This window comes from Pristiophorus japonicus, unplaced genomic scaffold (assembly GCF_044704955.1).
Source record: "Pristiophorus japonicus isolate sPriJap1 unplaced genomic scaffold, sPriJap1.hap1 HAP1_SCAFFOLD_233, whole genome shotgun sequence".
Taxonomy (NCBI): domain Eukaryota; kingdom Metazoa; phylum Chordata; class Chondrichthyes; family Pristiophoridae; genus Pristiophorus; species Pristiophorus japonicus.
In genome coordinates, this window is record NW_027252047.1 from 397,249 (window position 1) to 407,409 (window position 10,161).

General features: G+C 45.1%; 1 non-coding gene across 1 annotated transcript; it reads left to right on the forward strand.

Moving 5' to 3' along the window:
* Positions 1-6,031: 6,031 nt before the first annotated feature.
* On the forward strand, positions 6,032-6,104 carry trnak-cuu (transfer RNA lysine (anticodon CUU)). The gene has a single exon. It is a non-coding gene; the product is annotated as a tRNA-Lys (tRNA).
* Positions 6,105-10,161: the final 4,057 nt, after the last annotated feature.

The following is a 10,161-nucleotide window of genomic DNA, read 5'->3' on the forward strand; positions in this document are numbered from 1 at the left end:
CCGGGTATAAAAGGGGTCAGAGGGTCTAGTAAGGAGGAGGAACTGAGGGAAATCCTTATTAGTCGGGAAATTGTGTTGGGGAAATTGATGGGATTGAAGGCCGATAAATCCCCAGAGCCTGATGGGCTGCATCCCAGAGTACTTAAGGAGGTGGCCTTGGAAATAGCGGATGCATTGACAGTCATTTTCCAACATTCCATTGAATCTGGATCAGTTCCTATTGAGTGGAGGGTAGCCAATGTAACCCCACTTTTTAAAAAAGGAGGGAGAAAGAAAACAGGGAATTATAGACCGGTCAACTTGACATCGGTAGTGGGTAAAATGATGGAATCAATTATTAAGGATGTCATAGCAGTGCATTTGGAAAGTGGTGACATGATAGGTCCAAGTCAGCATGGATTTGTGAAAGGGAAATCATGCATGACAAATCTTCTGGAATTTTTTGAGGATGTTTCCAGTCGAGTGGACAAGGGAGAACCAGTTGATGTGGTATATTTGGACTTTCAGAAGGCTTTCGACAAGGTCCCACACAAGAGATTAATGTGCAAAGTTAAAGCACATGGGATTAGGGGTCGTGTGCTGACATGGATTGAGAACTGGTTGTCAGACAGGAAGCAAAGTGTAGGAGTAAATGGGGACTTTTCAGAATGGCAGGCAGTGACTAGTGGGGTACCGTAAGGTTCTGTGCTGGGGCCCCAGCTGTTTACACTGTATATTAATGATTTCGACGAGGGGATTAAATGTAGTATCTCCAAATTTGCGGATGACACTAAGTTGGGTGGCAGTGTGAGCTGCGAGGAGGATGCTATAAGGCTGCAGATCTACTTGGATAAGTTAGGTGAGTGGGCAAATGCATGGCAGATGAAGTATAATGTGGATAAATGTGAGGTTATCCACTTTGGTGGTAAAAACAGAGAGACAGACTATTATCTGAATGGTGACAGATTAGGAAAAGGGGAGGTGCAACGAGAACTGGGTGTCATGGTACATCAGTCATTGAAGGTTGGCATGCAGGTACAGCAGGCGGTTAAGAAAGCAAATGGCATGTTGGCCTTCATAGCGAGGGGATTTGAGTACAGGGGCAGGGAGGTGTTGCTACAGTTGTACAGGGCCTTGGTGAGGCCACACCTGAAGTATTGTGTACAGTTTTGGTCTCCTAACCTGAGGAAGGACATTCTTGCTATTGAGGGAATGCAGTGAATGTTCACCAGACTGATTCCCGGAATGGCGGGACTGACCTATCAAGAAAGACTGGATCAACTGGGCTTGTATTCACTGGAGCTCAGAAGAATGAGAGGGGACCTCATAGAAATGTTTAAAATTCTGACAGGGTTGGACAGGTTAGATGCAAGAAGAATGTTCCCAATGTTGGGGAAGTCCAGAACCAGGGGTCACAGTCTAAGGATAAGGGGTAAGCCATTGAAGAGCGAGATGAGGAGAAACTTCTTCACCCAGAGAGCGGTGAACCTGTGGAATTCTCTACCACAGAAAGTTGTTGAGGACAATTCACTAAATATATTCAAAATGGAGTTAGATGTAGTCCTTACTACTAGGGAGATCAAAGGGTATGGTGAGAATGCAGGAATGAGGTACTGAAGTTGCATGTTCAGCCATGGACTCATTGAATGGCGGTGCAGGCTAGAAGGGCCGAATGGCCTACTCCTGCACCTATTTTCTATGTGTCTATGTTTCTATGATCCGCTGCCAGCTGAGGAGAAAGGGCCGTCATTTAAAAATTGAGAAAGCCAAATCAAAGGCCAAACAAAAAGGGAGGGCGAACAAAGTCTATACAGTATGACGGGACTGATTGTACAAGCCAAATGTATTGCACTGTAAAGAAAAGTATGTACCATGTAAATGCTCCGTTCCTCCCTATCTGTAATACTATAATGTATGATGTGTGATACTGTGTACTATTATGATTTTGGTGAAGGGGATTGGTTGAGAAACATGTTTAATTTTTTTCAGTATTGTATTGATTCCAAATGTATGAATACCATTGGTGTATTTTCATGTTTTATCATGGGTTTAGGTAAGATTTGGGGAAGATTGGCTCTGTGAGAGGGAAAAGGTTTTGCTTCACATTTTGAAAACACCCTGAGACAGAGTGTTTTAATGGGGGACTTTAAGGTTCTGCAAAACCAACCACGGAGACATGTGGCAGGGAGAATGGGAAGATGCCATGTTTAAAATGACCAACTGTAGCCAACAGCCTGTAAACCGCGGAGGATGATGGGACTCTAGCCATCCTGTGCAGGCAAAATCTCCCCAGTAATACACAAGGCAACACAAAGGGTATCAGCTTGAATAATTAAACAAAGGCACACAGGTCTGATGCAATCAGTTCGGCCAGCCCAGACAGAATGGCACCTCTGTCGAGATAGTGAACAATCATCTTCATTCCAGACAGATGGATACACATTGAACTGCCATTCACACCCCATGAGCAGTCTATAAGAAAAGCTGCAAAAACACACAAGGAAGTTGGAGAGGGGGGAGGTTTTGGATGTCGGGGAGCTTAGAGCTTGAAGCTTGCAACTTGTATCGAGAGAGAGCTCTCTCTCCCTCTCGCTCTCGCTCCGCCAGAGGAAGAAGCAGCAGTTCCGCAGACGAAGCCACTGAGACTGAAAACCAGCAGGCAGTGGCAGTGACTTCCCACAGCTGAGCTGAGCAAGGAAACCAACCAGAGGTTGGAGGTTGGAGTCAGCTTTTGGGAGTTAAGTCAGCTGTTCACAGGGCCCTCGCTCTGGGGAAGGTGTGCTTAACTCCAGCAGCTTTTTGCTTCGGAGCCAACCGAAAGGCAAAGAGAAGAAACCGGCGCAACATCGAGGAGGAAAACCGAACGGACCAACAATGTAAAACCCACCCCAGAGAGACCCTGAGCTGAAATAAGTGCCCCCAGAACCCCGGAGTTGATAGGATTGTGAGTCGAGCCCAAAGCCCCCTCATAGACTCAATTTAGTAAAGGAATTGGTAAGAAGGCTGGAAGTGGGAGGTGTGGTTGTGTGTGAGTGGGATGTTTTAACCTCTTATTTTCCCCTTCCCTGTTGCGAGATTTTTCATGTTGTTTAGTGAGATTGTGCCATTACTGCTATTTATGACCTCTTCCTATGCCCTCTGTCTTGGTGTTTACTATTCTAAATAAACAACATGAGCCATTTTATACTCTTACCCACTGTGTCTGGTGCCTCGTTACTCACCCATCCTCATAAATCGCATGTCCAGAACCCCAGGGGAGTGTAGATTCGAACCCACAGCCCAAGCTCCCCTTACACAAAACAAATGAGTTCCGCTTAATGATTAAAAATAAGACATGTCAGAAGTCGGATAAGAACATGCACCACCAGAATCTGCGATCTGAACACAACAACTTAGACCGCTCGGCCATCCTGACTATTCAATGCTTTATGTGGCCACCTGCAGGTTGATTTTGAACTTTTCTGTCCTGTCACATGAACTAAATGAGGGCAGCAGGCGTATCTCTGCCTTACACCGGGGAATCAGTGAGACAGACCTTGGAGCAAGGGTCTGGTTATTGCAAATAGCAAAGAAATTATCAACTCTGGAAGAACAATATCCAAAAGAACAGTGACCTCAACACACAACTTTTTGATCTGGAGTCAGACGCGCTACCATTGCACCTTGCGGCCGACACATGGTGCTTGAGATGTTCGTCAATATGAAGGTTCTGCAATACAAGGGGCTTTAAAATCCCACCCATTCCCACCAGGTGTCAGAAGCAGCACTCACCTGCCAGTCACCGTATATTTTTTTCTCAAACTTTTGTGTTGCTGTCACGGGAAAGCATCATTAATTAACCCGTCACCTTGTAAGATTGCAAAATTCATGTAAACCTCCCCAGTGTTTGGACTCATTGGAAAGGAAATTTGGGATCCTAAGATGCATGTGCTAGAAACTACAAGTTTTAACCAAGTTTGGGATTTTAAAAGGCATATAGGGTCCATGTGGATAAGGACTGCAAAACTGAGGAACAACTAGCCTCTAAAGAAGCCAGTCTTTTGTTATGGAAGCCATCTGGGGTATTGAAACTCAACAAATTGCCTGGAAAATTGTGTGAACAAAAAACTCTTCTCCCCAGGAAATATTAAAATAGCAACAATTGAGCCAGAGATAGCCAGCCATAGCTCCAAGCAGGAGACCCATTCAGCACATACATAATGTTAATGGCACATCCAGCTCGCATGGAAAACCCAGGCCTAGGCAGATTTTGAAAATACCAAAACTAATTTTCCCGATCGAGAAATGAATTCGACAGATCGACACTTCCGAGACAGACTACCATAAATTAGCCCGCCAAAATATGACAAAAAATCAGGGCTGATGTGGCGCACAGATTAGAAATACTCCCAAAGTACAACTGGGGCCTTGTTTTACGGTTTAATGAGCCTTTCAGAGAGCTTGCTACACAGCCTCCTATGCAGCTCTCTGAACATCAACATCTTCAGCCTCGACGACACTCCTGGACCACACTGCCCTGCTACCGAAGAAGAAGGAAGAACATCATCACAGCAGTGAAAGCAGTTCCCAGTAATTTTGGACATTGGCATCGCGGCAGCAACTGAGCAAAGCCAACATGGTAATATCGAACCCACAGCGATCAATAAATTTTAAGAACAAAACTCCTCAAGAAGAAACCAAAGATTCGGAAGTTTCCACTCTACAATCTGTTCTTAGCTACCAACAGGTGAAACATTACCCAAAGAGACTTTAAAATCTACTGCTGACGGAGGAAAGTGGATACTCACCCCATAAATCCAATGTGCGCCCTACCGCATCAGCGGACACCACCCAACTGAAGACTAGGCAGTAAGAAGTCTTCCAGGACATTCGGGGTATGGAAAGCAGAACCTACAGTGTCCAGTGAACCCCGAAACTGCGAACCACCGTCAACTGACAACAAGTGGATTGGTGAGCATAATCCCTGTTTACCCTGGAGTTCAACCGAGTCAGAGTTAGCTCTTGAAAGGTGGGAGGTGTATTATTTTCTGTAACCCCTTTTGGACATGTGATCAAGCGTTCTTTATTCTATTGATTGCAAGCGTTGACATTGTACTTTCTTGTCCTTAATAAAATCAAAGTTCTTTGTACGAAAACCAATTGTCTCTTGCACTTTCACATCCCCCAAATAAATCCAAAGTCTCGAGACCCAGGGAGTGGGAGTGATTCGAACCACTCAGAAAGTCACAAGTGAAGCAGACCCTGAGACTATCCCCGACACGCCCTCCTGCACCAGCTCGCACTGTACCTTGCCGTGGTACACCACCACACTGCTTCCAGGCCGCCGCTCACCGCTCCTTTTATGGCCCCGACCTGCCGCTGGTGTTCTCACACAGGTCGGGGCCTCTGCACTGCTCCCAGCTAATCCAGTTACACACCGTGTCACTGCACAATTCTCAGCTGCGATTGTCAGCTGACTATATTTAAAGCTATCGCAGAGGCTGCAAGCAGTGTTCCCTGGTAGTCTAGTGGTTAAGATTCCACACTCTAATTTGGTTTGATTCCCGGTCAGGGAAAGCATTTTTAGAGAGCAAGTTGACAAAAATAATTCAGGTCTGTGAGATACTGAATAATTGTTTCAATCATCAATAATCCACCCACATGTGTTGCACACTGAGGGAAATACAAATATGTTTGCTGAGCGACGGCCGAATTTTAATAACTTTTATACAACCGTAGAATCAGCAGAAAAACAGGATATTCAGCCCATAGTACCAAATATATAGCCCACAGTACAAGAGTAAGGAAGTCTTGCAACAATTGTACACGGCCCTGATGAGACCACACCTGGAGTACTGCGCACAGTTTGGTCTCCTCATCTGAGGAAGGATACCCTTGCCTTGGAGCTGGTACAACGGAGGTTCACCAGATTGATTCCTGGGATGAGAGGACTGTCCTATGGTGAGAGATTGTGTAGAATATGCCGATACTCTCTGGAGTTTGGAAGAATGAGAGGTGATCTCATTGAAATGGACAATATTCTGAAGGGGATTGAGAGTGTAGTTGCTGAGAAGCCTGGCTAGCTCAGTCAGTAGAGCATGAGACTCTTAATCTGAGGATCGTGGGTTCGAGCCCCACGTTGGGTGTTTAATTTTCCTTAAAAAACATCATTAATGAACCCATAATCTTCTTTTGCACAATGAAAGAAATGCGAACTGAGGGAGAGTTGATAATTTAATCATTTGTTCTGTGCTCTGCATAAGAACACAAGAACCAGGAGCAGGAGTCAGCTATTTGCCCCTTCGAACCTGTCTTCTTTTGCACTGAAACAAATTATGACCGTGTTTTTAAATGAGCACTGCGAGATATTTAGAGGGTACCTTTCAATGCTTCACAAAACCATTCCTTTTGCCACAGCCACTCTGGATCGATTCCAGGTTTGGGAAGTAAATTTGATATCACCGTTTGTAATTGAAGTGGAGTAATTTTATTATGTTAGATGGATGTCCCAAAGCACTTCAGAGTGGTGTCAAAACAAATGATTTTGTAATTAAATACAATGACTGTGCTTCAAACCCACGTATCCAGAGAAAATTGCGACCTGAACACAGCACCTTAGACCGCTCGGCCATCCTGACTGTTGGACACTCCAGTTACAAGTTACTACTCTGGAAAGTTTCAGACCGGGCACTTGTTCAGTGTTGCTGGAAGGCCCAGTGACTGGGGTATCCTCTCCCCCTGGGTTTTCCTGAACCTGTGCACGGGAATCTTTGGCCCTGGTCCGAGGTAGCTTGCATCCCAGAGATGGACAATAACCCTCTGAGCTCTAGAACTGGGGAAGAGCGAATAATTAATGAGTTGTTTGCGGGTTTGAAATGCAGCTTAGATCTGCTGGTATAAACTGATAGCTTTGTTTCGCAGAATGAAAGAAATGCTAACAGGGACAGTCGAAACTTCAAAAACTGAACTTTACTCATTCGTGAAACTTTAATGAAGTTGATGAAGTTTTATCCCCTATCTGATTTTACAACTTCTGTACTTGAGGAGACTGGTTTTAAATGTTCATTGCTCATACAACAATGTACCCCGGACTGCTTTTGTTCAATTTTATTGCAGGCAAGTTTTTGCTTCCAAAATAATGTTGTTACGCAGGCTTGAACCAGGGATCTTTATAACTGTGAAGCAAACATGATAACCACCACACGAAGGAAACTATGACCAGGTTCCGTGCCCGGAAAGAAGAGTTCAGCAACAAGCTGAAATGCCCAATCCCTCTCTCTGCAAAAAGTTCCTTTCACAAACATTTCTCTGACCGGAACGGCACCAAACAACAATATTCTCCTTTCAAAGTCATTCAACTCCCCGATATTTGCGTCTGCAATTTTAAGGACAACGACTGAAGGCGCTTTGCGATCAGAAAATTGCCGGAAAACTCAGTGGTTAATGACGGGGCTTTGATGGTTGATTTCCATACACACCTTGTGTTATGTATTTAACCATTGGCAACCTATATCACACCACCACCAGAGGGCCTACCTGTTGGAGTCCCAAGGGATCCCAGCATCCTTTGGGAGCATGGTATATAAGCAGGCCACCCACGAGGTACCTGCACTCTGGAGTCTTATTAAAGGAGCTAATGTCACTCTTACTCATTGTTCACAGTACTCAGTATCGTCCATTATTATGAGCGTATCATTTGGCAACGAGAAAAGCAACAACCGCGAGAAAATGCAAAGAATAGTTGATATCCTGGAGAAGTTCTCTGAAGGGGATGATTGGGATGCCTTCGTGGAGAGACTCGACCAATACTTCGTGGCCAACGAGCTGGAAGGGGACGAGAACGCTGCCAAATGAAGGGCGATCCTGCTTACCGTCTGTGGGGCAACAACCTATGGCCTCATGAAGAATCTTCTAGCTCCATAAAACCAACAACTAAATCCTATGAAGAATTGTGTATGCTGGTCCGGGAGCATCTAAATCCTAAAGAAAGCGTTCTGATGGCGAGGTATCGGTTCCACACGTTCCAACGTTCGGAGGGCCAGGAAGTGGCGAGTTATGTCGCTGAACTAAGGCGCCTCACAGGACATTGCAAATTTGAGGGATTTCTAGAACAAATGCTGAGAGACTTTTTTTGTGCTTGGCATTGGCCATGAGGTAATCCTTCGCAAACTGTTGACTGTTGAAACTCAGAATCTGAGCAAAGCCATAACGATAGCCCAGGCAATTTCCACCAGTTCCTTGAAACCCAATAACATAATTTATTTCTGTGGGCTGGATGGAGGAACATGATCCATGTAAAAAATTGTTATCGTTTAACTTGAACGCAATGCTCATGAAATTATTGGAGTGGGAACTCACTGTGGTTAAACGCAAACAGAATGCTTACAGGGACAGTTGGATTCACCGTTTCATCGCTTGGTGTAATTTCAAAGATTGAAAGTGACGCACATCAACCCCAAACCTCGTCACCTACTCGCTAACCGCTACACGCTGCTCCCGTGAGATGGAAGCCCAGTTGCTGTTTCAAGCTTGAATGCAGGTACAAGCAGAACTCATTCAAAGAAAGTCCATGTCCCTGAGGCAACTGTTTATTTGCACCGAACTCCTTCGCAAAGAGTTGAGGTTCGTGTGGGGTGATTTGGGCACATCTTTCCCCACACTACAACACTTCAAACATAACTCAATGGCTGTAAAGCGCATTGGGACATCATGAGTCCTTGAAAGGCACTGCAGAAATGCAAGTCCTTCTTTGCCAAAGTTCGATGCCATTTTATAATTGGCTCGTCTGGGACCTCTCGCAAATTTACATTTACAACCCGAAAGCAAGACCAACAAGCTGACTGTTTGACAAAACTGGAGATAAGGTGTAACCATTATAAGAGCATTTTTTGTGTGCTGCTATTCTTGGTAAGAGGAGCAGTTGAGACTGAATCAGTGACTTTGCTTTTTCGACCTGTCTTCTGAAGCGCCGCACGGTCCCACTCTGACAGTAAATGAGCTGTTGGGACGTTAGTGTATCCAGGCTGTGGGTGGCCACCCCGGGCGCAGCAGAGGGGTTTCTGCATTAGTTCTGGGTGGTGACAGTATTTCCCCTTCTCTCTTCCTCTTGTCTGTATCCCTCTGCTTTTATTTCGCTATTTATTCCCTCCGTCTCAGTTTCTAGTGTTTAAAAGGGAACAAAAGATGAAATGGGTGTCACTGTGGAACAATTTCTCTCACTCAAAGTTAGAAGTGCTACTGTTGTGCCATGAGATCTGGGCAGCTAGCTGTTGATATTCAGGTTCATATATAAATATATATAAATACATCTACAAGTATCGTAGCTGTTCCCTGGTGGTCAAGTGTTTAAGACAGGCGCACTAACCTGGTAACGATTCTCGATCAATTCGTCAAATTAAAATAATTGAGGTCTGTGAGACGATTAATAATTGCTGTAATCACCATGAATAACCCCAATACTTTCTGTTACGGACCGAGCTTACCGATTCTCTTGATTCTCCTGCTCTTTGCGGGACACGTGTTCCAGGTTTAATTTTAGAAACTGGGTGAGTTCGCTGATCGCGGGGAGACGGTCGGAGCCTCTGTGGCCCCACTGTGAGGATGTGGAAGTGAACACGGTGGCTGGGTGATCCGTGACATTTCTGTAAAGGGCAGTGGAGGAGAAGGATTGTGAACTTTCAGTGTGGGACAGAAGTTGTTTCAGGTGAGCCAACACATTCCCGATCAGCACAGAGGGAGCTCACTGGTCAGCTCCCCTCTGTTGTGCCAGCTGTGCCAGAGGTTTCGGTAGTGTCGGGTTATCACGTTTGCTTTTCACGTGAAAGGTCCCTGGTTTGATCTCAGGCGGGAACATTATGTTTCAATTTGCTGTGGATGACCAATCGGAGGCGAGTTTAGTCTCCTGGTAAATGCTGCCTGACCTGCTGAGATTTCCAGCATTTGCTGTTTTTATTGGCTATTTATTCTCCTGGCAAAAGGGCTCTCTTATTTCTTCATTGCTCTTTATTTCACTTCAATAAATGGATAACTTTCAGTGAGAGAAAACGGATCCACCGGGGACCTTTCTTGTGTGAGGCCAACGTGATATCCGCTACACTGCAGCCCATCAAAGGGCGAGAAACCTTTGAATATAAAGGATGAGCTCACAAATATCAGGGGCAGTGCAGTCTGGTCAATGTCAAACCCTCCTTTCTTATTCAGCAG